Source organism: Neofelis nebulosa, chromosome 1 (assembly GCF_028018385.1).
Source record: "Neofelis nebulosa isolate mNeoNeb1 chromosome 1, mNeoNeb1.pri, whole genome shotgun sequence".
Classification (NCBI taxonomy): domain Eukaryota; kingdom Metazoa; phylum Chordata; class Mammalia; order Carnivora; family Felidae; genus Neofelis; species Neofelis nebulosa.
Genome location: NC_080782.1, coordinates 66,658,450 through 66,681,274, shown reverse-complemented (window position 1 = coordinate 66,681,274; position 22,825 = coordinate 66,658,450). Strand labels below are relative to the sequence as shown.

At 38.0% G+C, this 22,825-nt stretch overlaps 1 protein-coding gene and 1 long non-coding RNA gene across 9 annotated transcripts in view; both read right to left on the bottom strand.

Moving 5' to 3' along the window:
• Positions 1-22,825, bottom strand: part of NSD1 (nuclear receptor binding SET domain protein 1) — a 148,887-nt gene that overhangs the window by 103,454 nt on the left and 22,608 nt on the right. The window lies entirely within an intron of this gene.
• LOC131509073 (uncharacterized) lies at positions 4,061-15,420 on the bottom strand. Its single transcript, XR_009260281.1, has 2 exons — positions 4,510-15,420; positions 4,061-4,266 (listed from the first exon to the last, which is right to left on the bottom strand). It is a non-coding gene; the product is annotated as an uncharacterized LOC131509073 (long non-coding RNA).

Here is a 22,825-nt window from a genome sequence, read left to right as displayed (position 1 = left end):
AGCAACCAATGGATTGGGAGAAGACTTTTGCCAATGACATATTAGATAAAGAGTTAGTATCCAAAATCTCTAAAGAATTTATCAAACTCAACACCCAAAAAACAAATAATTCAGTGAAGAAATGGGCAAGACATGAAGAGACACTTTTCCAAAGAAGACATCCAGATGGCCAACCAACACATGAAATGATGCTCAACATCACTCCTCATCAGGGAAATACAAATCAAAACCACAATGAGATACCACCTCACACCTGTCAGAATGGCTAAAATGAACAACTCAGGCAACAACAGATGTTGGCGAGGATGCGGAGAAAGAGGAACCCTTTTGCACTGCTGGTGAGAATGCAAACTGGTGCAGCCACTATGGAAAACAGGGTGGAAGTTCCTCAAAAAATTAAAAATAGAACTACCCTACAACCCAGCAATTGGACTACTAGGCATTTATCTAAAGGGCACAGGAGTGCTGTTTCAAAGGGGCACATGCATCCCAATGTTTATAGCAACACTATCAACAATAGCCAAAGTATGGAAAGAGCCCAAATGTCCATCAACTGATGAATGAAGAACATGTGATATATACACACACACACACACACACACACACACACACACACACACACACACAATGGAATATCAGTTGGTGAACAAAAACAATGAAATCTTGCCATCTGCAACAATGTGGATGGAACTAGAGTGTATTATGCTAAGTGAAATTAGAGAAAGAATTATCATGACTTCACTCATATGTGGAATTTAAGATACAAAACAGGCGAACATAAAGGAAGGGAAGCAAAAATAATATAAAAACAGGGAGGGGAATAAACCCTATGAGACTCTTAAATACAAAGAAAAAACTGAGTGTTGCTGGAGGGGTTTTGGCTGGCAGGATGGATAAATGGGCAAGGGGCACTAAGAGGACATTTGGCTGGGATGAACACCAGGTGTTATATGTAAGTGATGAATCACTAAATTCCATTCCTGAAATCATTATTACACTATATGTTAGCTAACTTGGATGTAAATTTAAACAATTTTCTACAAAGGAACACAACAGAAAAAATAAAATAACAATAATAATATTGTTTTGCATATTTAAAGGTTGCTAAGGGAATATATCTTAGACCTCATCAGAAGAAAGACTTCTTGTAACTATGTGTGGTGTTAGGTGTTAACTAGAGTTGTTGTGGTGATCATTTAGCAATATATATAAATATGAAATCATGATATTGTACACCTAAAAATAATATATTATGTCAACTCCACCTCAATAAACTAGATGAATAAAAATAATAATAATAAAATAAATGCACGTGTGTTTTTCAAAGCCCTTTTAAAATGTTTTGTATCACCTGAATCTCAGAAACAATCAGGTAAGTAAGGTAGGCGGCACACGTTTTATTATCTCATAACTTCACACAAGAAAAGAGAGGCTCAGAGTGACATTGCCAGAGGTCAAGAGCCTTTTAGCAAAAAGCAGGAATTAGTGGCCAGTATCTTTTGACCCCCTACTCCACCACACCAAGGGCAAAAGAAAGGTGTAAACTAGAGTACTTGAAGTCTCCTCCAGCCAATCCTCTCTACCTTGGCAGAGGGAGTCAGAACTCAGTCTGTTAACTTCTGCTTTGATGAAAAGGGGACCTGGAACCCAGGGAAGCAAATCTAGCAAGGAATAATAGATAAATGATCTCTGGCAGCATTACAATTTTAGCCTGTGGCAAACAAGGCAAAGGACTAAAAATTACTGTGTAAAAGTTAATTGTTACTGAGTAACTAAGAAATGACCCTTGCTTATTGGCTAGAACCCAAGAACAATAGATCAAATAGAAAGCCTGGACAATAGACCAAAGGAAATTGCTGAAGTCTTGGGAAAGGACAGAGGAAAAGCAGAGAGTCCAACAAGAAAGCTGGAAAGAAGAACTAGAAAGCTGGAAAGCTGCTAGTTTGGTTGTAGAAACTGGTACACTGAGGACCATATGGTAAGGTTGGGGCTAGGTGACCATCAGCAGAAGCCCAGCCTTGAGAAAGGAAGCCAAGTACCCAAGTACTTAGACACCCAAGTACCATAAACTGCTAAGAACATCCACACATTTTATTCCCTTTGAAATGTCATACTGATAATGAGGCAGGTATTAATTACTATCTCCTTGTTGTTAAGTATAGAATCTGAGGCTCAGAAATGGGAAATCCCAAATGCCAAACAAAGCCATACTTGTGCTCTGTTCGATTGCACTCTTTCCACTGTGTACAGGGGAAAAAAAGATTGTAACATTAGTCTGTTTCAGCCTTTAGTACCTGTAACTGCACTTAATGGCACCAACTGTGACCATACTCTCATTCAATGAGAAAATTCTGTTTACAAACTCTCATCAAGCAAATTTTTCTCACAACACCTTTACACTATAATGCAACTAACGGTAGATGCCCCTGGTCTCTTCAAAACAGACACATCATACACATCTGTGCTCTTTACTGTACTTCTTTACCTAGGTCAAAGCCAATTAATGTTGTTAAAAGGTAAGTCACCATTGAGTAATACTAAACTGGAGATTAGAGTTAGCTTACATTTAAAACAAAGACATTTTCAGAAAACAAAACAATTTATACACAGCCTTTTGCGATCAAAATAAATAAATAAATAAATAAATAAATAAATAAATAAATAAATAGCAATCTGGGGCGCCCTGGTGGCTCAGTCAGTTGGGTGTCTGACTTCAGCACAGGTCATGGTCTCAATCACAGTTCATGGGTTGGAGCCCCACATCCAAGCCCTTGTTTCGGGTCCTCTGTCCCCTTCTCTGCCTCTCCCCTGCTCACATTCTCTCTCAAAAATAAACATTAAAATTTTTTTTTTTATTTAAAAACGAACAACATTTATTAGCTATTTACCTAAACTTTACCTATGCCTTTAAAAAAGCAAAATGATGCTGACACTTAAGTGATTTCCTTAAGTCAAAAAGACTAGAACATCCCATCTTCTGTTCTAATGCCTTTTCTCAAAAACAATGTTGTTTTTCCAGTCGTAATATCATATATCCCCGATCCCTCCTGCACAATAGACAAGTCCATGACACAGGGAATTTTTTTTTTTAAGTAGGCTCTACGCCCAACATGGGGCTTGAACTCATGACTACAATATCAAGAGTTGCATGCTCTACCTACTGAGCCAGCCAGGCCCCCAGGACACAAGAATTTAGGCAGAGGTTGTGGTGCTCAACAAAACTAGGTATGAAGCAATCTTGACACTAACACTTGCTGACTGGAAATTCAGACAAGTTATTTAACTTCTCTGAACTTCAAGTCCTTCACTTGTAAAATGGAGATAATATATTTAGAAATAAATTTCTACACAGGGTCTGGCACAGTTCCAGTATAAGACACTCAATAAGCTATTGGCACACATTACTTTTGAAATTCACCCACAACTCATGATTCAAATAACTGATCATCTTAAATCAAAGATAAGCTTTGGGCGGTGTCTGGGTGGCTCAGTAGGTTAAGAACCCGACTCTTGATTTTGGCTCACGTCATGATCATCTCACAGTTCATGAGATCGAACCCTGCATCGGGCTCTGCACTGACAACACAAAGCCAGCTTGAGGTTTTCTCTTTATGCCCCTCCCCAACTCGTGGATGCACACGCTCTCTCTCTCAAAACATATAAACGTTTAAAAAAAAAAAAAAGATGTTTGCCTGAATGGTTTAGTCGGTTAAGCGTCCAACTCTTGATCTCAGGCCAGGGCATGATATCACGGTTCATAAGATAGAGCCCCACCTTAGGCTCTGTGCTTATCATGGAACCTGCTTGGGATTCTCCCTCCCCCTCTCTTGACCCCCCTCTCTGCCCCTCCCCTCTGCATAATCTCTCTCTCAAAACAAACAAACTTAACAAAGAAAAAAAGAAAAAAGAAAGAAAAAAAAAAGATAAGCTTTGGTCATTGAGACAGTTACTCCACTTTAGGGTCTGTGTACCTCACCTGTGCCAGGCCTCTGATGTCCCTCCAAGGCTGGTCCAAACCAGTTATTGCCTCAGCAGGAAGAATACAAGAGAAGGAGATAACTCACAAGAACAAGAGAGTGGGTTTATTTTGTGTACCGTTTTGTTTTTTTAATTTGAGGGAGTCCATTTAAGAAACTAAACCATAACAAACCTGCAAAATATCACTTTTGTTCACTGACCACCAGGCTAAACTAGGCCCTAGGCTACAGAGATGATTAAGACATAATATCTCCCCAACCCCAGCCAAAAACACAATGAGACATCTCCCTCAAAAAACTAAATCTAGGGGCGCCTGGGTGGCTCGGTCGGTTAAGCGTCCGACTTCGGCTCAGGTCATGATCTCACGGTCTGTGAGTTCGAGCCCCGCGTCGGGCTCTGTGCTGACCGCTCAGAGCCTGGAGCCTGTTTCAGATTCCGTGTCTCCCTCTCTCTCTGCCCCTCCCCTGTTCATGCTCTGTCTCTCTCTGTCTCAAAAATAAATAAACGTTAAAAAAAAAATTAAAAAAAAACAAAACTAAACTAAATCTAGCTCAAGATTTGAATCTGTTCTCCAACTACACAATAATACACCAGTCTTAATTTGAATTAGATGCTCAATTACAGGGCCTGACCTTCAAATAAACAGTGATGATAATTCAGGTGTTGTGAAGGCCCTACAAGAGTGTCCATTCCCTAGAATCAGAGGTGTACGATCTTGTGCAGTTAATTGCCTTTGAGCTCATCTATAAAATGGATGTAATACCAATCTGCTATTAGTCCCTGGTTAAGTACTGTCAGAATTACTACTAAGTATGCAAAAATATATAGGTTGTAGCACTTTCATCAATATGCCAGGCACATTAAGCCTGTATGAGAACAAAGTTTCTTACTGAGTTAAAACCAATTCCAATGCAACCTAAACTTAAGTAAATTAATCTGTTTACCTTTGATTACTAATACAGCTTATAACTGACTAAATAGAGATTAACTTTGCAATTGGCTAAAGATATAAAAAATAGGGGTGCCTGAGTGGCTCAGGCAGTTAAGCCTCTGACTCTTGGTATTGGCTCAGGTCATGATCTCACGGTTTATGGGTTCAAGCCCCGTGTAGGACTCCACATTGGCAGTATGAAGACTGGTTGGGATTTTCTCTCTCTCTCTCTCTCTCTCTCTCTCTCTCCCCCCCTTCTCTGCCCCTTCCCAACTCACTCGCTCTCTTTTTCAAAGTAAATAAACTTAATAAACAAAAATAAAGATATAAAAAATAATTACTCATGAGACTCTTAAAAACTGAGAACTGAGGGTTGATGGGGGGTGGGAGGGAGGGGAGGGTGGGTGATGGGTATTGAGGAGGGCACCTTTTGGGATGAGCACTGGGTGTTGTATGGAAACCAATTTGACAATAAATTTCATATATTGAAAAAAAAATAATTACTCATATTCTTGTATTCATAATTACTCATAAATAATGACTTTATTTAAAAAGCATAATTGGGGCACCTGGGTGGCTCAGTCGGTTTTAAGGGTCCAACTCTTGGTTTCAGCTCAGGTCATAATCTCATGGTTCACAAGTTCAAGCCCTCTGTCGGGCTCGGTGCTGAAGCACGGAGCCTACTTGGGATTCTCTCTCTCTTCCTCTCTCTGCCCCTCCCCGCCCTCGCAAAATAAACAAACTTTTTCTCAAAAGTATGTGTGTGTGCGTGTTTATACATATTTACATATATGTATCAGGGGTGCCTGGATGGCTGAGTTGGTTGGGCATCAAACACTTTTTTTGTTTTAAATGCTAACCAATTTGGATGCACAGCTTTTGTTTTATTTTATTTTTGAGAGAGAGAGCACAAGTGGGGAAGTGGCAGAGGGAGGGGGGACAGAGGACCAGAAATGGGCTCTGTGCTGAGAACAGGGGCCCAATGTAGGGCTCAAATTCACAAACTGTGAGATCATGAACTTGGAGATCATGATCCTCTGACATCTACCCAAGCTGGTCCCTCTGCCAAAAATGCTCTTTCAATTCTCCCACTCCCACCCTCTCAGACCCTTTTATACTCAAGTTAACTTTTTTTTAACGTTTATTTTTTTAAGATAGCGCCAGCAGGGGAGGGGCAGAAGGAAAGGGGGACAGAGGATCTTAAGTGGGCTCTCACAGACTCTGCGCTGAAAGCAGTGAGCCCAATGTGGGGCTCAAATTCATGAGCCAAAGATGAGTGCTCAACTGACGGAGTTACCTAGGCGCCCCCAAGGTAACTCTTAACTCAATCTTTGGATCCCAGTCTCTATGTCACTTTCTTAGGGAAGCCTTGCTGAACACTAAACCAAATCAGGTCTCCTGGGAATACACGCTCAAAGTTCCTTAACACTTCTCTTCCTATCCTAGGTTTAACTGCAATTATGTAACTATTATGGGATGACTTGTGTAATGTTTTCTCCACACCCTGGACTGAAGATCCATGAGGACTAACCATGTATTTTTTGCTCATTACTGTACTCCCAGACTTCAAACAGTGTCTGGCACACTGTTAATGCTGAGTATTCATTGAAAAACAAATAAATACAAAGAGCAAAAACATAAGGAAATGTTGTAAATGTGAAAGTGTTTATCTTCCACTTCAATCCCTAGAACATAAGTTAACTTTTTTTTTATGTTTATTTTTGAGAGAGAGAGCAAGTGGGGAAGAGGCAGAGAGAGAGAGAGGGATAGAGAGAATCGCAAGCAGGCTCTGCACTATCAGTGCCAAGCTCCACGTAGTGCTTGAACCCACAAACCGTGAGATCATGACCTGAGCTGAAACCAATGAGTAGGATGTTCAACTGACTGAGCCACCCAGGCACCCCAAAGCAACGTTAAATACACCTAGGTGAGAAAACACAGCATGCAATGCAAAGGGAAAGTTTAAATGCACAAAGCTAAAAAGTATCCCTTGGAAATGTCACATTAAAAACCATAGCCAAAGGACACTTTGTCCTCCAGTTGCTGGTAATCTACTAGAAATATTCCAGAAACTTAACTAGTGTCTTTGGGTGGAATAAGGGTTGAGTCACACACAGAGGTTAAGTGCTAACAGACTCCTGATACAGATATGGAGGGGACTAGAAAAAAAACAGTATATTCCATAGTCGATCCACACTGCTTAGATTCTCAAAGCTAAACCTACTGGATTTATGGAACTTCTGTATCTAAAGTTTCTGGTGGAGGCACCTGGGTGGCTCAGTCAGTTGAGTGTCCAACTCTTGGGTTTAGGCTCAGATCATGACTGCAAAGTTCCTGACATGGAATCCTGAGACAGGCTCTGCATTGACAACACAGAGCCTGCTTGTGATTCTCTATCTCCGTCTCTCTCTGCCCCTGCCCCCACTCAACCACTCACTTTCTCTAAATAAACTAGAAAAAAATTTTAAGTTTCTAGTGAACAAGTAGGATCAAATACCAACTTAACAAAAGATCAAAGAGCCAACTTAGCAAACTTACTGAGTCAATAAGTATGTTGAACTGATTAGTGACATGTATAATTTGAAAAACCCAATGGTTGGGGTCCAGTATTTGAATTTTAAAAGAAAAGTCTTGGGGTGCCTGGGTGGCTCAGTAGGTTAATCATACTTTGGCTCAGGTCATATCTCACAGTTCCTGAGTTAACACAGAGCCTGCTTCAGATCCTCTTTCTCCCTCTGTTCTTCATTCTTCCCCCGCCCCAAATAAACATTAAAAAAAAGAAGAAAAGAAAAGAGAAAGAAAAATCGTGAAACTTTAAAAACTGAGACCAAGATGAATCTCAGGCAGAGAGGAAAATAACATGTGAGAGAACATTCTACTATGTGCCAAGCCTTTCCCATATATAATGAAACAGAATCGGGGCGCCTGGGTGGCTCAGTCAGTTGAGCATCTGACTCCGGCTCAGGTCCTGATCTCATGGTTCATGGGTTCAAGCCCCACATTGGGCTCTGTGCTGACAGCTTGCTCAGAGCCTGGAGTCTGCTTCGGATTCTTTGTCTCCTCTCTGCCCCTCCTCTGCTCACACTCTGTGTCTCTCTGTCTCTCAAAAATAAATGTAAGAAAGAAAGAAAGAAAGAAAGAGAGAGAGAGAGAGAGAGAGAGAGAGAGAGAGAGAGAAAGAAAGAAAGAAAGAAAGAAAGAAAGAAAGAAAGAAAGAAAGAAAGAAAGAAAGAAAGAAAGAAAACAGAATAAAAAACCGTGGTAGGTAGGTATTACCTGCATATACTATTGAGAAACCCCAGAGAGTTTCCACTAGGATATCATTAATTGCCAAGTTCAACCCTAACTGATCCCAAAGTCTGGGTATCTAGCTGGGCTCTGGACTAAGTTCTGGAGTTAAAAGAATCCTCAGATCACCACCAAAGGCTTTTTGGCAAAATACAAAAAAAAAAAAAATTTTTTTAATGGTGCTAACTTCTTCCAACATGATTTATACTTTACAAAAATGAGTACTTCCAGGGGCGCCTGGGTGGTTCAGTCGGTTAAGCATCCGACTTCGGCTCAGGTCATGATCTTATAGTCCATGAGTTCGAGCCCTGCATTGGGCTCTGTGCTGACAGCTCAGAGCCTGGAGCCTGTTTCAGATTCTGTGTCTCCCTCTCTCTGTGACCCTCCCCCGTTCATGCTCTGTCTCTCTCTGTCTCAAAAATAAATAAATGTTAAAAAAAAAAATTTTTTAATATTTCCAGATTTAAAAAAAAATTGGGGGGGGGGGGCGGGGGGCAGGGTGCCTGGGTGGCTCAGTCAGGCGGCCAGTCCAACTTCAGCTCAAGTCATGATCTCATGGTTCGTGGGTTCAAGCCCCACATCAGGCTCTGTGCTGACAGCTCGGAGCCTGGAACTTGATTTGGATTCTGTCTCCCTCTCTCGCTGTCCCTCCCCTGTTCATGCTCTCTCTGTCTCTCTGAAAAATAAATTTCAAAACACTAAAAAAAATTTTTTTTAACATTTACTTCTGGGGGGGCTGGGATGGGGGATACACGTGCTCACAACTGGGAAAGGGCCAGAAAGCGGGAGGCAGAGGATCTGAAGCAGGCTCCACACAGTGAGCAGAGAACCCAACTCAGGGCTCAAACTCACAAACTGAAATTAGGACCTAAGCAAAAATCAAGAGTCTGCTGCTTAACTGACTCAGCCACCCAGGTGCCACAAGTACTCCCTGATTTTTACTGTGCTAATCAGGAAAAGTAATGACAAAAGCCAATTTAAAATTGTTTGGTTAGGGACGCCTGGCTGGCTCAGTTAGAACAGTGCATAATTCTTGATCTTGGGGTCATGAGTTCGAGTCCACATTGAGTGTAGAGATTACTTAAATAAATAAAACTTAAAAAATATATATATTTTTTTCCAGTTAAATGCAGACATCATTATACTGGATATACAATCATAAAAACTGATAGAATAATCTAATACTAAATTATTTCTTCAATTTCCTCCTCAATTCAAAACACTGTGAAGTCACTGAAATGAAGAAAGGTAGAATTTTCTCATTTCAATGTTCCATTCACCAATAAACCTTGCTATAAAATGCAGACAGGATGTATCCCTTGCCATTCTAAAGATTAATTCTTGGGGCGCTGGGTGGCTCAGTCAGTTAAGCGGCCGACTTCGGCTCAGGTCATGATCTCGCGGTCTGTGAGTTCGAGCCCCACGTCGGGCTCTGTGCTGACAGCTCAGAGCCTGGAGCCTGTTTCAGATTCTGTGTCTCCCTCTCTCTGACCCTCCCCCGTTCATGCTCTGTCTCTGTCTCAAAAATAAATAAACATTAAAAAAAATTAAAAAAAAAAAGATTAACTCTTTAAAACTTTACCCTGCATGTTTAAACAACACACAAAGTATCCTTTTTCCATGAGGTTTAAATGATACATCACTATTGTAGTCAAAAGCTTTAACATTTGCCCTTCCAAGAAAAAAAATCTCAAAACGCAATTTTCAAAATGCGATTACCTTATGTAACTCATGTATGTATTCAAATTATCTTTCTACTCACCACAGAAATTACAGAAAATTAACCCTAATATCTTTTGTGATCACATTTGTGATAATACAACCCAAACAAAATCTACAAAATAAATATATACAAACTATACTCTGATGAGCTAAAAGGAAGATAACTATTTTGGGCAATGGTGCCCTAACTGTATAATAATTTTCTCCAACTGATTCAGTCTCTCACAGGTCCCTAGTTATTTTCTTTTTACATCTCTGAAACACGAACCTAGCTTTCCTCTCTGCAGGAGGGCCAAGATGAGAAATGACTTAGATATTTATAGAATACTCACTATAATTATATAATTGTACAATAGAATATAATTTATATAATTTGTATATTTGCAAATTATATTCACAGAATACTTATATTCATTCCTCCTGAAGCGATCACTATTTACCTGCTTACCAGAGACTGTGCCAGGCCTCAAGGATACAAAATAAAGATAGTTTAACACAAATCCCAAACTTGAAGTTCTAAGTTTAGTGGAGGATACAGGAATAATAATCAAAATGTATCATAAAACATGCTGTAACAGTATTATGGAAACTCCAAAGGACTTTTTACCCTCCTTGCTGAAAATCAAGAAGAAACGCTGACCAAAATGACATGAGAGTATCAGACTACCTATAAACATCCTCCCCGTTAACTAGAAAAGTTGTCATCGTAGTTAATTTAACTACCAAATTACCATCTCCATTCATTAAAACTTAAAATATTAGATGTGCTTAAGAGCAAATAATATTTTGATATACACACCAGAACTTGACAAGCAGGTATTGTCCTTACAAAGCCATTTAATAACTCCGGGATGACATACACAAGAGGTTGATAAATTTTTTCTGTTAAGGGCTGGATAGTAAATATTTTACTCTATAAGACATACAGTCTTTTTCCCAACTACTCAACTCTCATCATAGCACAAAAATAGCCATAAACAACACTTAAAAAAGCCATGTTCCAACAGAACTTTGTATATATTGTTACTGAAATCTGATATTTTAACATGTTACAAAATATTTTTTCCTCCTACCCTTTCAAAAATGTATAAGCTATTCTTTTTTTTTTTTTTTTAAGTTTATTTATTTTGAAAGAGAGAAAGCACACGAGGGGGGGAAGGGGCAGAGAGGGAGGTAGAGAGACAGAGAGAATCCCAAGCAGGCTCTGAGCTGTCAGCACAGAGCCTGACTAAGGGCTTGATCTCATGAACCATAAGGTCATGACCTAAGTCGAAATCAAGACTCAAACTTTTAACCGACTGAGCCACCCAGGCACCCCTAAAAGCTATTCTTGGTTCATGAACTGTTACAAACACAGGTGTTTGCCAAACACTACCACTAAGAAGTGAACTCTACAGATCACATGATAAATATCATTCATGTTAATTTCAAGTCACATTTAGAACCTAAACTGTTATCTAACTATTTAACTTCTTCACCAGATAAAGCAGCAACTTCTGAAAACAGTTGCAGAAAATAAGTTCCAAAATTTTAAGCAGAGGTTGCCACAGCTACGTGTCTAGAGCAACATCAGAAGAAACAAATAAATAGACAATTTCAAGGGTCTCACCACAAAAAATAGAACATAAACAGAGAAAAAACTATCACAAGCAACTACCGAAACAGGGTAAACTACTGAACTACTGGGTAACCAAGCAAATATATAATAAAAATTGGAAACAATACCTCAAAAACGTAAACAAAAAATCACCATAGGATCCAGCAATTCCACTCCTATATACTGAAAATAAGTAAAAGCAGGCACTCACAAACAGATATTTGTACACCCATGTTCGTAGCAGCACTATTCACAATATTCAAAAAGGTGGAAATAACTTAAATACTCCCCAAAATGATGTACATATTCAATGCACACTCTATGAAAATTCCAAAACCCTCTTTGGAGAAATGGAAAAGCTGAATCTCAAATTCATATGGAACTGCAAGCAGACAGAAAAGACAAAACAATATTGAAAAAAAAAAACAGGACTCATACATCCTGAATTCAAAACTTAACAGAAAGCTACAGTAATCAAAACAGTGTGATACTGCGTAAGAGAAACAGATCAATGGATAAAATTGAGAGTCCAAATATAAACCCTCACCAATATGTTCAACAGATATTTGACAATGGCACCAACACCATTCAATGGAGAAGGAATAGCCTATGCAAGAATGGTACTGAGATATGTGAATCACATATGCAAAAGATTGAAGTTGGACTCCTTCCTCATTCCATACACAAATATTAACTCAAATTAGATCAATGGCCTAAATACAAGAACTAAAACTATAAAACTGTTAGAAAACTCCACTCCTAGGTATAGACAGAACAGAAATGAAAATATGTGTCCATAAAGAGACTTAAACACATTATGTTTACAGCAATATTACTGATAATAGCCAAAAAGTGAAAAAAATATACTAATGTCCATTGATGCATGGACAAAAAATTGTGGTAACTAAATAACAATAGTCTATTCAGCCATAAAAATAATAATTTTGATCCATTCTTCACGGATGAACTTTGAAAACATTATGTTAAGCAAAAAACATTATTACAGGCATGTAAAAAGACATGTATTTTATGATTTCATTTACATGAAATATCCACAATAGGCAAATACAGAGACACAGAAAGCAGACTGATAAATGCCAAGTGAATGTGGAATGACTGCTTAATGGGTATGGGATTTTCATTTGAGGTGGTAAAAAATTCTTTGGAACTAGACAGAGGCAATAGCTGTACAATACTATGAATGTACAAATAACAATGTACAAATATCAAATGACATATTACATTTTGTGCATTCTACCACAGTTCTTTAAAAAGGGGGAGGAGAATATTGGAGTTGTACAAGACAACAGGTGTAATAATTCAGAAATAGTTCATTTTAATTATGATACTTAATTTTAAAACTTTAAATAACATTAAATGTGGATTCGTTAGGTATATACCCAAGAAAGATGAAAACATGAACCCACATGAAAACTTGTACACAAATCTTCCTAGCAGTATTCATAATAGCCAAAATGTGAAAACAAACCAAAGATCCATCAACTGATGAACAGATAAACAAAATGTGGTATATTCATGTGCTGGAATATTAATTACAAAAAGGAACAAAATACTGATACATGCTACAATATGAATGAACCTTTAAAACATTATGCTAAGTTAAAGAACTCAGTCACAAAGACCACATATTATATGACTCAATTTATATGAAATATTCAAAATGGAAAAATCCATAGAAAAAGAACAGACTAGTGGTTGTTTAGGGCTGAGGGGTGTGACTGCTAATGACATAATGAAAATTTTTAAAGTTTGATTATGGTAATCGATGTGCAACTCAATGAATATATTAAAAATCACTGAATTATATACTTTTTTTTTTCTTTTTAAGATTTTATCTTGGGGCACTTAGGTGGCTCAGGGCAGTTAAACATCCAACTCTGGATTTGGGCTCAGATCATTAACTCACATTTGTGAGTTCAAGCCTTGCATCTGGCTCTGTGCTGATAGTGCAGAGCCTGCTTGGGATTCCCTCTCCCTCTCTGCTCCTCCCCCACTCAAGCTAGCTCACTCTCTCTCTCTCAAAATAAATAAACTTAAAAAAAAAAAAAAAAAGATTTTATCTTTAAGTAATCTCTACACCCAACATGGGGCTTGAGCTTATAACCCCATGTTATCAAAACACTCATGCTCCACTGACTGAACCAGCCAAACACCTAAAATTACATACTTTAAATGGGTATACTGAATGGTGTATGAATTATACCACAATAAAGCTATTAAAAATTTAAAACATAAAGTTTTATCTGCCCCCACATACTAAAATTAACTCAAACTCATCAAAAATCTAAATGTTAAGAGCTAAAACTATAAAATTCTTTGAAAATACACAGCAATAAGTCTTCATAGCCTAGGATTTGGCAACAAATTCATAAAAAGGAAACCAAAAGAACAATCAACAAAAGAATATACAGGTAAATTCGACTTCATCAAACTTAAGTTTTTTGTGGAGAGCACTATCAAGAGTGCTAGGATATCCACCCAATAGGAAAAAACATTTACAAACCACGTATCTAATAAAGGTCTCATATCTAGAATATATACATGACTTCTACAACTCAACAACAGAAAAAGATAAAGGAAACGATATAGGAAAAAGTCTGAAAATGTATGGTGATGATGGCTACACAACAATGTAAATGTACTTAATGCCACTGAAATACACACCTAAAAATCTTTAAAATATAAATTTTATGTGTGTATATTTTACACTCTTTTTTTTAAATAAGTGAAGGACTCAAATAGACCATTTCTCCAAAAAAGATGAATAGCCAATTAGCACAGGAAAAGATGCTCATTAGTCATTAAGGCAACGCAAATAAAACGATGAGATACCACTTCACATTCATTAAGATGGATATAATTAAAAAACAAAAAACAAAAAACTAGTAAGTATTGGCCAGGACGTAGAGAAATTAGAATCTTCATACACTGATGGTAGGAATGTAAAATAGTGCGGTGGGGTAGCCTGGGTAGCTCATTCGGTTAAGCATCCCACTCTGGATTTCAGCTCAGGTCATGATCTCACGGTTACTGAGATGGAGCCCTGAGTCGGGCTCTGCACTGACAGAATGGGGCCTGCTTAGGATTCTCTCTCCCTCTCTCTCTGTCCCAACCTCGTTTGTGTGCACACATGCTCTCTGTCTCTCAAAATAAAGAAAGATGGGGGAAAAAAAGGACCTTTGTGTTCATGAACTGGAAGATTTAATATTGTCAAAATGTATATACTACTGAGGGGCACATGGCTGGCTCAGCCAGTAGAGCATGGAATTCTTGATCTCAGGGTTGTGGGTTTTAGCCACACACCAGGCATAGAGATTACTTAAAAATAAATCTTACCCAAAAAAGTACATACTACTGAAAGCCATCTATAGATTCAACTCGATCCTTACCAAAATTACAAAGGCATTTTTTACTGAAATAGAAAAAAAAAAACCCTAAAATTTATATGGAACCATAAGAGACTCCTGAATACTCAAAGCAATAATGAGGAGCAAGAAGAACAAAGCAAGAAGTCTCACACTTTCTGATTTCAAAATACATTACAAAGCTACAGTAAACAAAACAAACATAAAAACAGACATATTGACCAAAAGAACAGAAAAGAGAGGCCAAAAATAAACCCACACATTTATAGTAAACTATCTTCAACAACAAGGACAAGAATATACAATGGAGAAAGGACAGGCTCTTCAACAAATGTATGGGAAAAGTGAATATCCACTTACAAAAGAATGAAATAGAACCTTTAACTTATACCATATACAAAAATCTACTCTAAATTAAGTAAGCCTTAAACTTAAGACCTTGAAGTCCTAAAAGAAAATATAGAGGAGGGGCGCCTGGGTGGCTCAGTCGGTTAAGCGTCTGACTTCAGCTCAGGTCACGATCTCATACTCCGTGAGTTCGAGCCCCGCGTCGGGCTCTGGGCCGATGGCTGAGCCTGGAGCCTGCTTCCGATTCTGTGTCTCCCTCTCTCTGCCCCTCCCCTGTTCATGCTCTGTCTCTCTCTGTCTCAAAAATAAAAAACAAACGTTAAAAAAAAAAATTTTTTTTTTTTAAAGAAAATATAGAGGAAAAGTTTATTGACACTGGCCTTGGCAATGATTTTCCTGGATGACACCAAAAGCATGGGAAACAAAACGATAGATATGCAAGCTTCTGCACACCAAGGGAAATGATCAGCAAGGTGAAAAGGCAACATACGGAATGAGAGAAAATATCTGCAAATCATATATCTGGTAAAATTATCCAATTTGTAGAAGGAACTCTTATAACCCAACAGCAAAACTATCCAATTTAAAAACGGGCAAAAAAGGGGCACCTGGCTGGCTCAGTCAGTAGAGCATGTGACTCTTGATTTTGGGGTCCTGAGTTCAAGCCTAACATTGGGCACAGAGCTTGCTTAAAAAACAATAAATAAACAATAAATAAGTAAAAATGGGCAAAAGATCTGAACAGACGTTTCTCAAAGAAGACATAAAATACAATGGTTTAACAGGCATAGAAAAGCCGCTCAATATAAGTAATTATCAGGGAAATGCAAATCAAAACCACAATGTAGGGTCACCTTACACCTATTAAGATGGCTATTCTAAAAAAAAAAAAACAGGTAACTGTTGTTGAGAATGTGGAGGAAAAGGGAACCCTTGTACACTGCTGGTGGGAATGGAAATTGGTACTATGAAAATCAGTATGGAGGTCTCTCAAAAAATTAAAACTAGAAAAAAATAAAATAAAACTAGAACTACTAGGGCACCTGGGTGGCTCAGTGGGTTAAGTCACCCGACTTTGGCTCAGATCATGATCTCCCGGTTTGTGGGTTGGAGCCCCACATTGGGCTGTATGCTGTCAGCACAGAGCCTGCTTCAGATCCTGTCTCCCTCTCTCTCTCCACATCCCCTACTCACGCAAGCACACTGTTTCTCAAAAATAAATAACCACCAAAAAAAAAAAAATTGAAATCAGGATCTCAAAGAGATATATACATTCCCATGTTCACCACAGCATTATTTACAATAGCAAAGACCTGGAAACAACCTAAATATCCATCAATACATGAATAGTTAAAGAAAATGTGGTATATATGCATACAATGGAGAGTTATTCAGCCTTTATTTTTTTTTTATTTTTTTTTAAACTTTTATTTATTTTTGAGACAGAGAGAGACAGAGCATGAACTGGGGAGGAGCAGAGAGAGAGAGGGAGACACAGAATCTGAAACAGGCTCCAGGCTCTGAGCTGTCAGCACAGAGCCCGACACAGGGCTCGAACTCATGGACCGTGAGATCATGACCTAAGCCAAAGTCAGATGCTCAACCGACCGAGCCACCCAGGCGCCCCTATTCAGCCTTTAAAAAAAATTTTTTTTTATGTTTTATTTTATATTTGAGAGAGACAGCGAGCAGGAAAGGAGCAGAAAAAGGGAGACAGAATCCAAAGCAGACTCCAGGCTCCGAGTTGTTAGCACAGAGCCCAATGCGGGGCTTGAACTCACAAGCCATGAGATCATGACCTGAGCCAAAGTCGGACACTTAACCATCTGAGCCACCCAGGCACCCCAACTTTTTTTTTTTTTTAAAGCAAGCTCTACACCCAACATGGGGCAACAACTCATGGAACAAATCCAGCCACTTACTACAACATAAATCAACACAGAAGACATTATGCTAAAGGAAATAAGTCAGACACAGAAAAACAAATTCTACACGATCCAACTTATTATCACAAATATAACTAGTCAAATTCACAGAAGTAGAATGGTAGTTGAGGGGGGAAGAGGATATCAGGGAGGTGTTAGTTAAAGCGTACATAGTTTCACACATACAAGATAAATTGTAGAGATCTACTGCACAGCATAGTGCATACAGTTAACAATACCATATTATATACTTGAAAAATGTTAAGGAGATAGGTCTTATGTTTAATGTTCTCAAAAGAAGAAAAAGGGGAGGTGCCTGGGTGGCTTAGTTGGTTAAGCAACCAACTTTTGATTTTGGCTCAGATCATGATCTCACAGTCATGAGATGGAGGCCTGCATCAGGCTCTGAGCTGAGAGTGGAGCCTCCTTAAGATTATCTATCTCCCTGTGCCCCTCTCCCCTGCTCACGCTCTAGCTCTCTAAAATAAAATTTAAAAAAATAAAAAACAAGAAACAAACATTTAGGGCACATCCACAAACTAACCGCCTAGGTGCTTAAAAAAAAAAGAGGGAAGAAACTTTTAAGCCCATGGTTCAATGTATGACATTATGGTGCTAATTCTACAGATGTATACTGATCTTTAAGTTTATCAAGAAGTATAGATTAAATATGTACACTTTTGTGTAACAAAAAAAAAAAATTAAAGGGGAAAAAGGTTAAAATTACCATATGGCACAGCAATTCCACCCTGGGGTATTTACACAAGAGACTCAAAAATAGGTATTCAAATAAAACTTGTATACAACTATTCACAGCAACATCATTCATCATAGCCAAAAAATAGAAACAAAAGGAACAACAAGTGTTGGCGAGGATGTGGAGAAAAAGGAACACTTTTGCACTGGTAGTAGCAATGCAAACTGGTACAGGAATTATGGAAAACAGTATGGAAGTTCCTCAAAAAGTTGTAAGTAGAACCACCCTACAATCAAGCAACCACACTATTGGGTGTCTACCAAAAAAATACAAAAACACTAATTTAAAGGGTTATCTGCACCCTGATGTTTATAACACCACTATTTACAATAGCCAAAAAATGGAAGCAACCCAAGTGCCCAATGATACATGAATGGATAAAGAAGATGTGATATATGTATACAATGGAGTATTATTCACCCATAAAAAAGAAAGAAATCTTGCCATCTGTAATGACATGGATGGAGCTCGAGAGTATAATGCTAAGAGAAATAAGTCAGTCAGAAAAAGACAAATTTCATATGATTTTACTCATATGTGGAATTTAAGAAACTAAACAAATAAGCAAAGGAAGAGAGAAAAGAGACAACCAAGAAATCGACTCTATCTTAAGATAGAGAACTAACAGTCACCAGAAGGGAGGTCAGTGGGAGGAGAGGTAAAACAGGTTATGGAGATTAAGGAGTGCACTTGTGATAGACACTGGGTGAGGAATGAAATTGCTGAACTGTATTGTACACCTGAAACTAACATAACATTGTTATGTTAACTATACTGGAATTAACATTTTTATTTTTAAAGTTTTTTTTTTAATGTTTATTTATTTTTGAGACAGAGAGAGACAGAGCATGAATGGGGGAGGGGCAGAGAGAGAGGGAGACACAGAATCGGAAGCAGGCTCCAGGCTCTGTCTGAGCCATCATCCCAGAGCCCGATGCGGGGCTCGAACTCACAGACTGTGAGATCGTGACCTGAGCTGAAGTCGGACGCTTAACCGACTGAGCCACCCAGGCGCCCCAAAATTTTTAAAAAAGATATGTGACTAACAAAATAAATAGATAAGTAAAATACAAAAAATGGGAACAAACCAACATCGATGAATTGATGACTAAAAAAATGTGGTAAATCCACATCATGAAATATCATTTGGCCACAAAGAGAAATAAAAGTACTGATACCCACTATAATGTGAATGAAACTTGAAAACACGATACTACATAAAAGAAGTCAAACACAGAAAGCCACATACTTTATTTCCATTTTTATGAAATGTCTAATGTTGGCATACCCATTAAGACAAAAGAAGAACAGTGGTTTCCGTGGGTTAGGGAAAAGGAAGGGGCACCTCGTGGAGCATGTGCCTCTTAAATCTCAGGGTTCTGAGTTCAAGACCCACGTTAGGTGTAGAGATAACTTAAAAATAAAATCTTTATAGACAGGTGGGTGGCTCAGTTTATTAAATATCAAACTCTTGCTTTCAGCTCAGGTCATGATCTCACAATTTTTGAGTTTGAGCCCCAAGTCGGGCTCTGTGGTGATGCATGGAGTCTGCTTCAGATTTTCTCCCTCCCTCCCTCTCTCTGCATCTCCCCTGCTGGCCTGCTGGCTCTCTCTCTCTTTCCAAAAAAAATTTTTTTTAACTTAAAGAATAAAAAATTTAAAAAACAAAATCTTTAAAAAAAAAAAAAAAGGAAAAAGGGAAAATGGGGAGCAACTGGTTAAAGAATCAGGAGTTTCTTTTTGGGTGATAAAAATGTTCTGCAATTAAATACTGGTAGTGGTTACACAACACTGTAAATAAAAGAAATGCCAATGAACTGTATACTTTAAAATCATTAAAATGGTGGGGCACCTGAGTGGCTCAGTCGGTTAAGCATCTAACTTCAGCTTAGGTCATGATCTTGCGGTTTGTGAGGCCTGTGTCAGGCTCTTTGCTGTCAGCACAGAGCCCACTTTGGATCCTATGTCTCCCTCTCTCTCTGCCCCTCTCCCTATCCTGCTCCTGCACAAGCACGCCCTCTCTCTCTCATAAATAAATAAATACATAAATTAAATCGCTAAAATGGTAGATTTTATAAGCTATTTAAATTGCACCTCATTTTTTTTTAAGTAGGCTTCAGGCCCAGCATTGAGCCCAAGGTGTGGCTTGAACTCACAACCCTGAGATCAAGACCTGAGCTGAGATCAAGAGTTGGATGCTTAACTGAACTACCCAGGTGTCCCTCCCTGATCTCATTTTCTTAAAAACTAAGTATTTAGGGGCACTTGGGTTGCTTAGTCAGTTAAGCATCCATCTCTTGGTTTTGGCTGAGGTTATGATCTCACGGTTTCCTGAGTTCGAGCCCCAGGTCAGGGTCCACACTGACAGTGTAAAGCCTGCTTGGGATTCTCTCCCTCTTTTTTGCCCCTCCCCCACTCACACTGTCCCTTTCTGTATCAAAATAAGTACTTAAAAAAAGTCTTTTCACTTAAAAAAATAAAACAAAACAAAAAAACTAAGTGTCTAGTTTCCTAAGGTAACTACTTTTTAAATGGAACATTTTGTATATGGTATGATAAACTTAAAGAACATTTCATTACTTCATAGTTACACTGACATTGTGGTTATTTATTAGTAAATAGATATAACTCAAATCAAACAAATAAATTCTCATACTAGGTAGAAGTTAACATGTAGCTTTAAAATACAGTACAGATTTGCAGGTAACATTTGTCTCTCCAATGTTTTTAAGCCAACTTGACATGCAGACATGAAAGAAACTAATAATCAAATGTCTACCTCCAATTTAATCTTCCATTTATAAGACAAGAGTCCACTAAAAATACATTAGTAATGAACAGTGCCCTTAGTCCTTTGTAACAGAAGAGGCAGCATAGCAGAGAGAAAAATGCTCCGAAACCAGATGGCCCTGACTAGAATACTAGCACCATCACTTGGGAAACCACTCAATCTGTCTAACCTTGTATTTCCTAATCTGTAAACCTGAAATAATGACTGTGCCTAGCAACTCATGGGGTTGTTCTGAGGATTATAAAATGAGATAATACTTAAGTGCTTAGTAGAGAGCCCGGCTGCCTAGCATATGGAATTCAATATATGTTAAATATTATAATTAACAATAGGAGCCAATATCCACCATATGCCATGCACTGTGCTAAGACTTAATTTTCCAAATATTTTATGCATTAAGATACTAAACATAGGAGTCAAGTGTGGTCTCAAATGGAGATCTGTCCAATTCCAAAGCCCATGTTCTTTCTACAATGCCAAACTGCCTTTCTATACAACATATTCATCTTTATAACGTTGTCATTATTTATCAACTAAGGGAGAAGTTAATTAAATTACTTCACATTTCATATAGAAAAGTAAAAACATAATAAGGCTAATTAAATACAATGTTTATAAATACTTAAAAAAAAAAAAAGAAAAACTACAGGGGAGCCTAGCTGACTCAGTCAGCAGAGCATGTGACTCTTGATCTTAGGGTTGTAAGTCTGAGCTTCATGCTGGGTGCAGAGCTTACTTAAAAAGTTAAAAACTATATTTAAAAATAAATACATACATACATGCTATAATGATTTCCAGTTTGGTCAATTTTAAAAAATCCTTAACAGCATAGAAAAACTCTTACGATTTTTTAAAATGGGATTTAATCTATGTTTTTTCCTAAAGAGTAGCAACCAAAAATAAGAAACAACTAAATACAACTAATACAAGGGGAGGAATATAATCCAATCATTTAAACAAAAAAAGGGAGAACTCAGGTAAACCTAGACCTTGAATACCCACCTTGAACAACATCCTTTCCTGCCCCACCCTCCCTAACTAATCACAACATATTCAACTCTTTATTCTCCTAAAGCAGCAACTATTTCAATCTTTGGAATCCTAAATCATATTCTTCTCAGCCTAGCACACATTCCCCTGCCCCAACTTCTACCATATTCCCATCTTACAAATGACTTGCACATAAAAAAAAATAATAATAATAACTGGCAAATGAATGCACTGTCTCAGTTACTGTTAGTAATTATCAAAATGCAATAGTACAATAAAATATACTTGCTAGTGTCACTTTTATTTTTTTTAAATGTTTATTTATTTTTGAGAGAAAGAAAGCATGCAGTGCAAAAAGAAAGGAACCAAGGATCCAAAGCAAGCCTCCTGCGGACAGCAGAGAGCCAGATGCAGGGCTTGAACCCACAAACCATGAGATGAAAACCCCAGTGGAAGTCGGACACGCAACTGACTGAGCCACCCAGGTGCTCCTAACTTCTAAGTTTTAAAAGTGACTTTGGGGTGACTGGGTGGCTCAGTCGGTTAAGTGTCCGACTTCAGCTTGGGTCATGATCTCACGGCTTATGGGTTCCAGCCCCATTTCAGACTTGCTGATGCTGGGACGGAACCCGCTTTGAATCCTCGATTCCCCTCTCCCTCTCAATGCCCTTCCCCATCTCTAAAAAAAAAAAAAAAAAAAAAAAAAAACAACCAAAAAAAAAACCTTAGAAAGTAACTCCTACTATAAAAATAACCACATAAAAAATTAAGTAAAATTCATTCTGTCAGGACAATTATTACCCTAATATCAAAACCAGACAGGGACATTCCAAGAGAACTATACACCTATATGCTAGTATCCCTAATGCCTGAAAATGTAAAAATCTTCAAGAAAATACCAGCAACCCAAATACAGCAACCTACAAAAAATATACAACTCTACACAAAATGGAATTTATCCCAAGAATGCAAAACTGGTTCAATATACAAAAAAATCAATATAATACATACATTAAAAATGAAGAGGGAAAAAAAAATTAAAAATAAATAAAAAATAAAAATGAAGAGGGGATGGAACTACACCAAAATAAAAAGATTTTGTACAGTGAAGG